The 14,891-nt window shown below is 47.7% G+C and overlaps 1 non-coding gene across 1 annotated transcript; it reads right to left on the bottom strand.

Moving 5' to 3' along the window:
• Window positions 1-216: 216 nt before the first annotated feature.
• LOC115489839 lies at window positions 217-357 on the bottom strand. The gene has a single exon (XR_003954791.1). It is a non-coding gene; the product is annotated as a small nucleolar RNA SNORA48 (small nucleolar RNA).
• Window positions 358-14,891: the final 14,534 nt, after the last annotated feature.

Genomic DNA, 14,891 nt, shown 5'->3' on the forward strand with positions numbered 1-14,891 from the left:
TCCGACCACCACATACCTAATTTTCACACTCCAGTGGCTCCCACTGTAGGCTGGCCAAGCAGGGGAGCGGGATATCCTCCCTGGGTGATATCCTCCATCTGTGCCGGGTAGCATAGCAGCAAGCAGGTGTCTGCGGCTCTCCTGTGCCTTGCCGTCCACGGGTCTCTGTCCCACTTCCTCCTCCAGCACTGTGCTGCCTTTGATTTGTTGTGACTTTTATGAGTCCTAAGCATAAGACAGCTTTGGCCACCAAGCCAAGCCTCAAGCTAGGATGAGCAAAGGACCGCCACCTGTTCTTCCCTTGACTGATGTAAGACCACCACCAACAAGGTGTCTCTTTGCCCGCTGTCAGGGGTGTCAGACTTAAATTTTTTTATTAGATATTTTCTTTATTTACATTTCAAATGGTATCCCCTTTCCTAGTTTCCCCTCCAAAAAATCCCCTATTCTCTCCTCCTTCCCCCTGCTCCCCAACCCACCCACTCCTACTTCCTGGCCCTGGTATTCCCCTATACTGGGGCATAGAACCTTCACAGGACCAAGAACCTCTCCTCCCATTGATGACCAACTAGGCCATCCTCTGCTACATATGCAGCTAGAAACACAAGTCCCACCACATGTTTTCTTTGATTGGTGGTTTAGTTCCAGGGAGCTCTGGGGATAGTGGTTAGTTTATGAAACTCAAGAAGAAGGAAGACCAAAATGTGGATACTTCAATCCTTCTTAGAAGGGGAAATAAAATAGCCATGGAAGGAGTTACAGAGACAAAGTTCAGAGCAGAGACTGAAGGAATGACCATCCAGAGACTGCCCCACCTGGGGATCCATCCCTTATACAGTCACCAAACCCAGACACTATTGCAGATGCCAACAAGAGCTTGCTGACAGGACCCTGATATAGCTGTTTCCTGAGAGGCTCTGCCAGTGCCTGACAAATACAGAAGTGGATGCTCACAGCCATCCATTGGATTGAGCACAAGGTCCCCAATGAAGGAGCCAGAGAAAGGACCCAAGGAGCTAAAGGGGTTTGCAGCCCCATAGGAGGAACAGACTTCAATTTAAGTGAGCACCTGTGGCTGTCTGATGGACAGCAGAGCACCATTCCAGCCTCAGCCAGACTTTCTAGTCCTTATAACACCAACCACTCTCTGAGTTCATCATCTGTTGAGTGCACTCTGTCCACTCTGTCTACCCTAGCTGAGGTAAAGGCAATAGAAGTGTGTGTGTGTGTGTGTGTGTGTGTGTGTGTGTGTGTGTGTGTGTGTGCGCGCGCGCGCGCGCGCGTGCATTGGCAGGGGTCAGGCCCTACCCTTATCGCTCACAGCTGTGATGTCCTGTACCTGGAATAGTGTCTTGGTCTTTGTCAATACACAAATGAATGCACACCCGTAGAAGCACTTTAGAAAATCAAAGTACAGGCTGGAGAGATGGCTCAGAGGTTAAGAGCACCGACTGCTCTTCCAGAGGTCTTGACTTCAATTCTCAGCAACCACATGGTGGCCCACAACCATCTGTAATGAGATCCAATGCCCTCTCCTTGTCTTCAGGTATACATGCAGGCAGAATGCTGTGTTAAATAATAAATAAATCTTAAAGAAAAAAAGGAAAATCAAAGTACATCTCATACCTGTACCATATGTTTTCATTTACATATTTATAGTTAGAAAGCCACAGAGGACTTTTGCTTTATATAATAAAATCACACACACACACACACACACACACACACGCGCGCGCGCGCACACACACACAAGCTAGTTGTTAAGAACTGATCACTTGAGAGTACTTGAAATTTTGGGCCAGGTGAGCTGCCTCAGCCGTAGCAGTGCTTGCTACCAAGTCTGACTGAAAACATAGCTTTCGTCCCTGGGACTCACACAGTGAAAGAAGAGAACTGGCTGCCAACACTTTGAGGATCAAACAAGTCTCTTACTAGGATCACAGATCAGATATTTTTATTACAATTCATAGCAAAATTACAGTTATGAAGTGGCAACAAGATAATTTTACAGTTGGGGGTTACCACAACATGGGGAACTGTATTAAAGGGTCACAGTGTTAGGAAGGCTGAGGACCTCTGGACTGGAGCAAGTTGTCCTCTGACCTCCACACATGCACTGAGCCATTTGGGCATCTCATTCCTGTACACGAGTAATCAATCAGTTATAAAATGAAACTTTATATTTCCCTGTTTATGAATGCATTTTTTTATTTCTCCTAATAAGACTCCACATTTTACAAACTGCACATACTACCTACCTCCTCTCTACATCTTAAAGGCCTGGCCTGGCCACAGTTCTATTGCTAGGTAACTTTTAGGCAGCCCATCTTCTCGCTGAGGCAGAACACACTTAATAGATCAGACCACCAAGAGCAGCTGCCTTCACTGGTCTCAGCCCATTTACCTACTGCCCAGAGAATTCAGCAATGGGTGTGGCCAGGGTCAGGTTCAAGGCCTCTGAAGTGCGTGGGCAGCCGCCTCTGTGACTACTACAGTGACATGATTATTCCTAGCGCAGTATTGTAGAACCAAGAAACAAGGCAGCTCTCCTTCCTGTGGGAACAGTGAAGTGGAGTTGCCTCAAAAGACAAGGCTGGTGCACCCTGGAGGGCTGGAACCTGCTGATTCGAGGCCACAGGGAGATGAATGGTTTTTAGAGGGGGCTTGGTTGTGACCTGACCTTCTGTCTTTATGACTTGTTTTGGGTTCCGGTCTGCTGAAAGCAATCTGTGACCAAAACAATAGAAATCTAGTCAGAGACACAGGACAGCCCCACCATGCAGGTTTTTTCTCTCTTCTCTCTCTCTCTCTCTCTCTCTCTCTCTCTCTCTCTCTCTCTCTCTCTCTCTCTCTCCTCTGTAGAATCAGTGCAGAACACAGCGACACCAGAACAGGGCCTAGTGGCCATCGGAGCTATTTGTACGGCTCAAGTGTAGATGCTGTGTCTGGGAACCCGGAGCAGGTTGCTGCACCCAAGTGTCCTGATCCTAAGCTGTTTGGCACAGACCTGTTGAGATTCTTTTTAAGACTCCTTCATGGTCAATGGGCTTGACTTTCTTGTCAACACCCCTCTTCCTGTGTACTTACCTTACCTCTAGACATAACCAGAGACCGGGATCCTGGAAATGTTAAAGCCGTGGGGGTCTTGGCTTCAGAAATTGATCTATTGCCAGGGTTAAAGTTGCCTGAGAAGAGGCACGTGTGCGAGGATCGTTAGCTCTTCCAGGTGTGTCCAACCTGCAGCCTAGGGGCCACATGTAGCCAAGGATAGCTAAGAATGTGGCCCAGAACAACACTTAACTTTATATAAAAACATGAGCTTTTTTTTTTTTTTGTAACACAATTATGGTGGGTTTAAATATAAACTTTTTAGATAACAATGGCATGTTGTGAGTAGACATCCTTGCTGGATTTCTCTCCTTGGGGGACCAGTGGGATGGTCCCGGCCTAATTTAGAAAGGTTATATCACTTTCCTGAAGAATATATCAGGACCACTGTACCCACTCTGATTCCATCTACAGGCAAGAGCGTGGCACAGGTTCCTCAGCTGTTGGCACCCAGGCCACTGTCTACAGCCTCAGTCCAGGCTCTACGCTGTCCCTCAGGTACTTTTGAAACAAACCTGAAGGTGGGGTTCTCTAGGATGCCTGGCTGCTCAGAGGCACAGGAAATGCCTCCTATGTCTCAGGCACCTGCTGTCTCACCCCTGAGTCACTCAGAGTATGCTGGGCCCCAGGGCAAGCCTGTTTAACAAGGACTGTAGGTGCCATGGTCAAAGACAAAATCCTGTTTGCCCATCAGTCCTGGAGCCTGGGCCTGAAAGTAGATAAAGCGAGGACAGAGAATCCCTCTGTAATCCTGTTCTCTGCCACACTCTGCTCATCCCTATAGTCTGGTTTTACCCCTGTGACTTTATGCTTTTTCTAGTTTGTGCAAACACTTCCTAATTTTTAAAGCGATAATATGTCTTCATGAATGTATGACTTGAGGAAGGAGTCTCTAGGCCTTCCTTCCCCGTGGGTAGACAGACATGGGTAAGGGTGTCCTCCATGTCTTCATGTGGTAAAATGAGCCCCGATTTCAGTGGCCACAAAGAAGACCTGTGTTGTGGAGCACTGGTCACTAAGGCCTTTCCCGCCATTCCTGGAGGGGCTTTGGGGGTGGAGAGGACCCCGGGTTCCCCTGAGGAAAGTTCAATAAGGGACCCCTATGGTGGACCCACTGGGCTCCTTTTAAGGCAAGTAGAGCATCTCAGGCTGACTGTGTGTCCCTGTGCCCCATGCTTACATGGCTTCATTGTGTCCTCAAGGGCTGATCTGAGAGCTGAGCCCTGATAGTATCCCATTTCACAGTAGGGAGACTGAGGAGCAGAGAAAGCGAAAGGATTTGGCTAAGATCACTCTGTCTGAAGCAGCAGAAGCAGCCCTCACAACTCTGGTGAGGCAGCCCCCATGGCTGTGCCTAGCCACCATACTGTGACCTTTCCCTGGCTGCTGTCTCCCTCCTGCCTACCCTGTGTCAGGAGCTAGAGGACACCACAGACACCCCAGGACACCCCCCCCCCCCCGCTGTCTTCTATGTGTACCTGAGAGTTATCCATCTCCCTCCTCCACAGTCAAGAGGCTCCAATCCCTCTCCTGATGCCATGTTTCTTCCTGTGGATTCTGAGAGATGATGGCTCCCGACTGTGTCCATTTGTTCAATGAGGGAGAATCCTGTTGGGGGGAAAGATTATCAAAATATTTGCCATCTTCACAGGGAGTGTTTACAGTTGTTGCTGGAGCTCTGCTGGATGTGTGAGGCGCCATGGTTCCTCCTGGCTTCTGTCTGCATCCGCCAGCTGGGGGGTGGGAGGGGGGAGTGAAATCTATATTTAACCCATAGGTGGAGGCTATATTTAGCCTCTGAGCTGGTTAGGGATGCTCTGGTGCAGAGCAGATGTCTGCCGCTGGCACATCCAGACGAATATGCATTTAGGAGTTGTCTGCTCTGAAGAGTTAGGTGAGAGCAAACTCTGTGTTAGTTAGCATAGTGCTGGAGTCTTAGCTATTCTGAGACCCCAGATCCAGGACAGGCATTTCTACTGGCTCTGACCTTGACCTGAGCTTGTAAAACTGAGAGGGGGCAGCAGGAGAGATGACCCTTGAATGGCAGGGAAGTCATGAACCGGTTGTCCAAGTTCCTTCCCTTCACAAGAGATGAAAGACCCCATATGAGTTTCACTTACCTTCTATGTGTTTGTGAGTAGGTACACATGTATATGCTGTGTCTGTGCATGTGTCCCTATGTGTGTAAAGTGTGTTTGTGTGTAGAATGTGCCTGTGTGTATGTGTCTGAGTGTATGTCTATCTGTATGTTTGTGTGTACTGTGTGTGTAGTTTGTGTAGTGTGTCTGTGTCTATGTGTGTATGTATGTGTGTATGTGTAGTTTGTGTAGTGTGTCTGTGTCTATGTGTGTATGTATGTGTGTATGTGTAGTTTCTGTATGTATATTTGCCTGGGTGTATGTGTCTGTGTGTAGTGTGTCTGTGTGTTTATGTCTGTGTGTGTGTGTATTTATGTGTGTACATGGTATGTGTGTAGTTTGTGTGTGTGTATTTGCCTGTGTGTATATATGTCTGTGTGTATAGTGTCTGTGTGTATAGTGTGTCTCTGTGTGTATGTCTGTGTCTATGTGTGTGTATGTGGTGTGTGTATAGTTTGTGTGTGTATGTATCTGTGTATGTGGTGTGTGTGTGTAGTTTGTGAGTATATGTATGTGTGTGTGTGGTGTGTGTGTAGTTTGTGTGTGAGTTTGTGTGTGTGTACATTTGTCTGTGTCTATGTGTGGATGTATGTGTGTGTAGTGTGTATGTAGATTGTGTATGTATTTGTTTGTGTGTGTATGTGTCTTTGTGTGTGTAGTGTGTCTGCGTATGTGACTGTGTATCTGTATGTAAAGTGTGTCTCTGTGTCTCTGTGTGTGGTGTAGTGTGGTATGTAGTGTCTCTGAGGCAGTGCTTGGCTATGATACACAAGCGTTCAGTGAACATGGCTGTCGTTTTGTCCCTACAAACTCTCGAGTTTTATGTGTAGATCTTGGCAGTCATTCTCGTAGGGATGATGCTTTGTTTGAACAATGCACTGAGAAATTGGCTGGAGGAAAAGAAGATTCTTCCAGGGATTTAAAACTGGGGAGGGGAGGGCTAGGAATCACTGAGGCCATATGCCGTACGCTTGTGAGCATCTTCTGTCAGCCCTTCTGAACCTCCCGGGTACAATCCTTAGTGCAGTAACGTCACCTGCACTAAGTCCTCAAGGAAGGGTGAGAGGCAGGGAGTCTAGCTTTCTACAGAGCCTAGCTTCCCTCAAGTTGGCTTGAAGAGATCATCAGGGTGGGAAGAGGTAGCAGGAAGAGTGGCTTCAGTTACTCAGGGGAACTCCACAGATGTTTTCTGCTCCTTTCAACTATCTTGTGTTTCTTCCTCCCAGAGAAGGTATTTTGCATGTGACCCAGTATGAGTGAAAAACGAACAAGCAGACTGACAAACAAGAAAATCAGCCAGAAACCGTGTCCCAGCTAGTCAGCTTGGGGTTTCAGATAGAAATTCCCCACGGCTCAAACTGGCCAAGGATGTTTCTTCACGGCAAGGTTCAGTGTCTTCGTCTGCAGAATAGAAGAGCGAGACTTCCTCTCAGGGGTGTTGTGGGCCTGAGGATCCCCACCTACAGCATAGCACAGGCCTCCCCTTCATGCTGTACTGGAGAAGGCATTCTCCTTCCCCATCTGCATTCTGTACCACACCAAAAGGCAGAGAACAGAGATTCCTCCTGTTAGATGCTGCTCTCTTTCAGAGCAAGGCTGTAATCTTCCTAGAGGTTTTGGGCAGGTTAGAACCTGTGGGCTGTCATCAACAGTGGATGCTGCTGAAGAGAAGCTATAAATAGGAAAGAACCCGAGGGGGAAAACTCGATAGTCCCTTCTCACCTGGTCTTCTGCCACAAAGTGGTGGCTTGGTTCTGCTAAGGTCTTGGCTAGGGGACAAACAACAGGGGCAGTCAGCGGCAGGCTGAGGATGGCTCTTCTTATCCAAGGTATCTTCCACCCTCTTCAGAAAAGGGAGCCCCACTTGCTCTCTTAGCTGGGCACCCTCATCCAGTCAGCAGTACTCATAATTATTGGGCAATAATTATGCTTCCCACTCTATGCTTATTAATCACACCGTTCTTGAGCCGTCTCTCCTGAATTCATTGCCCCTGACCCCTCTGATGCCTTTCCTATCTGCAAGGTCAGCTTTAAAGTTGGCAAAGATGGCTCAACATAGTTTGTTTCCAAGTCCACTTTTGAAGTGGCTGATGACCTATTCCAGGTGTTGGCCATCTATAGAGCCCCACAGAATGTAGCTCAGTAGCTCAACAAAATCTTTCTAACAGATAAAGGTCTACTTGGTCTCCCATAGGAAGACATTTACAAGAGTCCCCTCTCTTACCCAGAGACTGAGGGCAGCATCTCAATTGTAGGTAGAGGGTGCAGCCCAGAGTCATGGAGGTGTTGCTATCCACCCTGGGCTGTTCATCTTTTCACCTAGAGGAGCTCTTTAGGTGGTTTGTAACTTGTCCTCTTGAAGCCCTGTTGGGATGCCCCAGCGTTCCCAAGGTGGGTGGCTAAGCAGATTACTGCCCAACCTCCCACCCAAGCTGTCCCCCCACTGATGATGACCTGGCTTCTGGGGCACAGGGTGGTCTGAAAACGTGGCGTTTGTGTGATTCTATCTCTTCCCCTTTTGAAGCTCACAGTTCCTGTCAGAGTCTCTGGACCACCTGTTTAGACGTGAATGATTTGAAGCCAAGTTTCTGGTAGCTTTGCCAATAACCAGGAGGGCCACTCCCCCAAGGAACATAGTTGGAGCGGGGCTGATTCCTGGGTGGTCCTAAGGCTTCACTGTGAGAGGCCCAGGGAGGGGGTGGTTGGTGTCAGACCCCATCTTCCTAGGAGCAAGGAGGAGCCAGCTCTAGACACTGATAACAACCAGGACTGGGGGAGGCTATAACAATGAAAAGAATTCCACAAACATTCAGTTCATGCTACGTTCACCCCTAGAACCCAGTCATTGAAGGTAGTTACAAAACACCTTTGAGGAGCACAAACTTAGGTAGATGGAGCCAGAGAAGGACTGGTGTGTGTGTGTGTGTGTGTGTGTGTGTGTGTGTGTGTGTGTGTGTGTGTGTGATGCCAGAGTGAGGGAGAGGGATAGAAGCAACAGTTGCTCCTAGGATGAGTGCTGAGTTTAAGGGGACACTCTAACGTGTTTGAGTTTCAGCCTGTGGGCACAAGAAGCACTTGAAGAGCTTTACCAAGTAGAGGTGGAAACTGGGCCTGCACCTTAGAAACATCACCCGGGTGACTGTGTAAAAGATAGATTGAAGACGGGCAGGGCAGGAGAGGAGATTAGCTGGGAAGCCATGGACAGCCTAGATGAGAGGGGATGAATGCTTGTACTGAAAGAGATATAAGAGCAAGGGAAGAGGCCCTGTTTTTGAGGACTAATTGGGGATAAAAATACTCAGGTTTTTAGTGAACAATTTAAGGGAGGAAAATAGGGTGTTGGTGGGGCTGGGGTTATATGTATGTAGAGGAGTGGTGTGTGTGTGTGTGTGTGTGTGTGTGTGTGTGTGTGTAGGTAATGGGGGTAGGGTGTATGTATGTAGGGTGGTGGTGGTTGTGATGGTGGTGCGTGTGTGTCTGTGTTTGAACACAGAGATGGAGTGAAGGTAGGATATAGAGAACTCAGGAGTTCCAGCTTAGAACTAGCTGGATGGAGAACCCATTCTGGCATAGGGAAGTACAACTAGTTTTGGGTGAGTTGGGTTTAAGATGTGCCAATTTTGAACTGTCTGTGCCATCATCGACATTTCCCAGACCACTTGAATATTAAAAACTAAACCTCAGAAAGCAATTTTGTTAACACTATCGACATGTCTGTGGTGACCAGAGACAGTGGGGCCGAGTTCAGGACCAGATATGCTCGCTCGCAAAAGGGTTGGGGAAAAAGGACCCACGAGGAAATCAAACTGGAAACTCTTGATTCTCCTGAGGAAACAGTGCCTCAAAGTCACAAGACAAAGAAGATTCACAAGGGAGGAAGTGAGCAGCAGTGCTCAGTGAAGCGGACACACCAGGTGGTCCAGTTCTGCTCTGCAGAACTAACTCACCCAGGGCGATTCTGCAGGGCTGAAAGTCTCAGGGCCTTTATCAGGCAAAAGAAGACAGGAGAGAAAAGCAGTAAGCAGAGCGAGACAGTGATTAAAGCAAGACATCCAGGGTGCAGGAAGCCTGCCAGCATACATGGCTGAACTGGGCTAGCTAACTGAGGAGGAGAAATCATAGCCACAGAAGGGGTCGGGGGAGGCTGATAGGGCGAGGTAGGATGTAGGTAGATACATTGATGTACAACATCAAGAGTGAAGCCTGGTCCTCTAAGGTGGGAGGAGCATGTGGGAAGGATGACTGTGCTGTTGGGTCTACTGTGGGGGGAAAGAGGATGAAGAGTAGAGGCCCTGCTGGACTCAACTTCTAGATGAAGTAGGGCTCAGCTGGGGTTGTAGATCTTGGATTTGTGGTAGACTAAGCTTGCAGGATTGTGAAGCCTCACCAGTGATCTTCAAGTTCTGGAGAAGACGAAGGAATCCGAGGCTGTTGGAGAAATATAGCAGGAGGGTTTGGATGAGCTCACACTGGCAAAAGGACTAGCTTATATGCTCAACCATGAGTTTCAATGCCCAGAAAAGGAATAAGGAAGCTCAGGATGGGAGAGATAGGCCATGAGGATGCCTGTGCACGGAGGAACAGCAAATAGGGGTGAGGGAATGCGAATGGACGTGGGCAAAAGGAGGTGATTGCAGAGCCAGGTGATAACAAGGTCCAGGTGGGGCCATGTGTAAGAAACACAGACATAGGTTGCCAGATTTGGGAGTGAGTTTCCACTAAGGTTGGAGCTTTGGGAGATGTTGTTACAGGCTGGGAGGAGATGCCTTTGAAGACTACAGCCACCTTTAGGTGGAAGAGTGGTAGCATTTAGATCAGACCAGTAGTCCACAAATGTGGGATCTTGTCAAATGCAGGGTCTGCAGATGGATCTCTCAGTTTAGATATCTAGGAGAGGAGCCTAGGAATCTGCATATTCAAGCTCCCCATTGGCTTCCATGACCAGGTGAGTGTGAGACTATAGCTATGAGAAAGAGGAAAGCCTCCAAGTCAGGATGATTGGGCTGGGTATAAGAGTGGATGGAGAAGGGTGGAAGTGTAAGGAGAAGAGAGTAGGAGAGGCGTGGGTGGGTTAGAGAGGTGCCCTCAGGATGGGAGCAAGGATAACAGAGGTAAGAAGCACTCCGGGGTCATGATTGGGCTATCACCAGGCTCCAATGATGACGGAGACACTGTCAGTCCCTGGAGAGTTCTGCTGTGAAAGAATAGCAGCGAGCTCCATTGCATGGTATTCTCATGGGGCAGGCTGACTGTGTGCCCTCGAACAAGTAAGGGTTGAGTTATTTGTGGCTTGGGGTCCTTTGTTCTCTGAGGAGCTATCTCACGTGTGAGGAGGGTAGTTAACACTTGGTCAAACTCCATTCACACTGTTTCTTTGAACATCTCCTTTTTCTGTGCCCTCATGGTTCCCATGAACAAATGGCCAGTACCCATGGTCCCAGTCTTTAGTCTTGGCTTTCAGTGACTCATGAGAGATGAGGAATCAAGGGATCTGGCAATAGATGGACGCTTATGTGGAGTGGACAGTGATCAGGGTGGTGTGACGTACATGCACCAAGGAAACCCTGTCTTCTCCTCTACTCTCCACATACATCCCTTCCCTCAATCCCAGAGTTGAAACAACTTAGCACTGGGGGATAGACCTGAATTGGAGCATCTGTGTCTGGTCTGCATTCTAACCAACACTGTTCAGGCATACACGTTCTCAGAGCTTCCATTCTCTCACCCATAAGACAGAGATAATAACACCCAGCTCAAGCTGTCTCAAGGGTTGAGGAGGCAAAGCATATGGGATGCCTGTAATCTGTGCTGAAGCAATGGACTGAGCCATGATCATGGAGCCAACATGATAGTGCACTCTGCACTGGGAGCCTGGAATAAATGGGGTCAGTCAGAAAGAAAGTAGGTTAGGGTCCTGGAGCTGCTGTTGAATTCTTTCCCCAGGGTTAGCACACTCACAGCATCAATGTCTCCAGAGGCACCTTACCTGTCCTGTGTTTTGATTTTGTAAGCAGTGTGGTACCAGCCTATTTTTGTACCGAGTACTTCAAGGTCAGAGACCGCCTTGCACGCAGGGGGACGGACACGACTTAAGTTTTGTGAGTCGGATACTCCGAGTGAAGAAACAGAAACTAGAAATTTAATCATCCGACCCACAATCCACTGTGAGTCACTGCAGAATGTGTGGGGATTGTTCATTGACTTCCTTCCATTGGTCACCGAGGAAGTGGGCTCTCACTCCCTCCGTGTTCATGAACCCGAGACATACAAGGTCACATGGAGATCACACAGGGGGTCAGTCTTCCCGGAAATGCTGACAACTGAGAAGTCTGCCTCCCACATCCACCGGGACAGTGGGTCTGTGAGGGGGCAGAAGCTTGGGCGGTGGTACTTTCTGTCTCCAAGTGCAGGAAGAAGGACTTTCCCTCCTGCCGCCTGGGGCGATGTCTGGGACATTCCTTCACAGAACAGAACATGGCCAAGCCCTGGCAGTGCCACTTAACACAACTCACCTGGGACATTGCTGACGTGCAGGTTCTTGGGCAGTGCCCCTGGGTGTGGCTGGGCCTTGGCATCTCTGACGAATGCCTGGGGGGATGGAGATTGACTGCTAGGGAGCTGCTTCGTTGTGCTTGGGGGAACAACAGGCCAGAGAGTCACCTCTGTGAGCCATCTATGTACTATGTGGCGTCTACCATAGAGGAGGCTTGGATGAGGTTCTGACCATTAGATTCAAGGCTCTCCCACCTCACCCCACCCCACCCCACTCCTGTCTGAACCCCCTTTAAAAAGTTCTGTTCACAAATATTACCGAGTCCTTCGCAAGCATCGTGCACTTTGCAAATGAATGATCTCTCTGCCCAGTTCATCTCAGTTTCAGTGCTGGGGTTGGACCTCAGCACTGTGTAAAAGGCACACGTTGTCACTGAGTTAGATCCTCATTCTGCTAGACTCTTTGAAGAATCACTTTGCCATTCCACATGCTACTCAGGGCTTTTAAACAGAACTTCTCTGCTCCCTCTGAAGAGCAAGGACTCCCACAGAGAGACAGTGAGTGCAGTTTGGGGACCTCTGATCCCAGCTATGTTGGGACTGGTCACTTGGCCTTTTTTGTGCCTGTATTTTCCCAACTTTGAAACAGGCTTCATAACTCCTCCTTCACACCTCACTGGATACCTGCAAAGACCGATGAGGTGGTACGTGCTAAGGTCTGAATTCACTGAGGGTAAACACAGCTGTCATTCGTACATCAGTCTGTTTCTTCCCACAGGACCTTCGATGCTCTTCTCCTCATTGCACACATGACATTCTTAGAATGGCACTCTGTGCATCCGACTCTGTAATCCTTTGGGAACGTTAGTACTGTACAAATGGCCACCACCTAAGAGGAGTGTCCCACACGAACTTGAGTGTACATGTACGCTCACCCACACACACTTGTGATGAGAAGGGAAGGGTCCCTATGAGGAAGAAACCAGAGAGGAAAAGATGTAACTGGTGACCTTACCCCAGGCTTCCAGCTTGCTGCCTCAGTTTTACTGGCACTGGCACCTTGGCACTTACAACAAAGCACCCCAGGCTAAAAATCATTATTCTTTGGGAATTTCATGCACTCATACAATGAAGACTTATTTTTTTTAAAAAAAATGAATTAGGAGACACAACAGTGTCTCCACCCCAATTCCATTCTACTCACTTGGCTTTTTTTTTTTCTTTTTTTTTTTTTAACATTTATGTTAACTTTTCATTGTGGCATCTTCAAAGCTTATTCAAAAAAGATCGCCGGGCAGTGGTGGCGCACGCCTTTAATCCTAGCACTTGGAAGGCAGAGGCAGGCAGATTTCTGAGTTCGAGGCCAGCCTGGTCTACAAAGTGAGTTCCAGGACAGCCAGCGCTACACAGAGAAACCCTGTCTCGAAAAATTAAAAATTAAAAAAAAAAAGAAAAAAGAAAGAAAAAGAGAAAGAGAAAGAAAGAGAAAAAAAAATCACAATAAACTTTTTATCCCGGGAGGATTTTATTTTATTTATGTGAGTAGGTGTTTTGATTGCATGTAGATCTGTGCAACACTTGGATACCTGGTGCCTGCAGAGGCCCGAAGAGAACACATTATTTCCTGGGACTAGAGTTATGGATGGTTGTGAGCCACTATGTGGGTACTGGGAACTAAACTCGGGTCCTCTGAAAGGGCAGTGAATGAATGCTCTCAAGGGTGACGCTCATCTTTCCAGGTCCCTAGAATGACCTTAAAACTCATCAAGTGTCATTTTACTGCCTTAACTAGACTGGTTTTAGATTAAACTGCGGGAGGGATCATTTGCCATTCCTGCTTTCTTGGTCATATCCCTCTTTCCCAGAGCAGTATCTGTGAATTCACTTCTTTAAGTATGTCAAACACTGTGTGTTGGGGGCAAGGCTGGCTACATAACAGCCTGGGAACCTCAGGTGCCCACATACGCTTACACTTGTTCCTTCATGGGACACCACAGAGATGTTCATAGGGATGGCCATTAGGGTATTATGAGTGAATGGCAGAGGTGAAGGATGCTCTTTGTGCCCTGGGATTGAATCTTGTGGTGCTTACATCAGAACCAGATGCACAATATTTGTGCTTAATTGGAGAAAAGGGCTGAAGACTCTGGGACTCTCAGACCCCAGCGAGGTGCTAATTCTGCATCTCCTTTTTACTTGGTCACATCCGTTGTTTTCCCAACCCCATTTCTACTCATGCTTGAAGCACCAGATATCAGGGTATCCATCAAAAAAAAAAAAGTCAATGAAATTAATGTGTCAAAGAGGTAATAGTTCAATTCAAATGGAGAAAACAGACTGTCGAATGCTCACTAACTAGCATTGAAGATGTCATAAGAGTGTCACAAAGGATGACTATTGTTACCATGTTATAGATGGGGAAACTGAGGAGAAGTAAGGAAATCACTAAGAATTTCATAGCTGCAGAGCCTAGGATTCAAAACCAGATGTGTCCAGTTTTGAAAGCAGTGTTATTGTTTACTTAATCATCCTGAGACCTTACAACCTAATCAGTTAAGAGCACAAAGTCTGAGCCCCATAGCTTCCGTTCAAAGTTCAGTGCCTTTGCCGTCTGCTCTGATACCTGGAAAGAAAATGTCCCTGGCTCAGAGGAGGAGACAAGAATACTTCTGCCTCACCAGGACAGGTGGTGCAGGCTAGATACTCAGGAGGCTGAGGCAGGAGGATCACAAATTCAAGGTCTGCTCCAGGTACAGAGCAAGTTCATGGCCAGCAAAATAACTTGGATGGATCCTCCATCATAAAAATGGGGAGAGGGCTCTGTCTATAAGAGGTAAAGCACTTGGGCAGCCAACTCAGGAGGATATTTTCGTAATCCAATGAGTTAATTTATGTAAGGCTCTTAGAACAGTATCTGTGTAAGGTACATTATGTGCATTATATTTAATTAGGAGAGCAATTGGTATTCATTGTGGGGAGGAATCAAACAGCCTAGAAAAACTTGAAGAAACTAGGAAAGTCCCTTTCACTACCTCAGCGACTTGGCTTTCTCAGACTCTCTGATGGGAAGACTTCTCAGGCGATCTGAATATCTAGATGCACTTTGCATACTCCCACCCAAGTGCACACTCATACAGAAATTTGATTTTTAGA

The sequence above is a fragment of the Mus musculus genome, chromosome 3, assembly GCF_000001635.26.
Source record: "Mus musculus strain C57BL/6J chromosome 3, GRCm38.p6 C57BL/6J".
Lineage (NCBI taxonomy): Eukaryota > Metazoa > Chordata > Mammalia > Rodentia > Muridae > Mus > Mus musculus.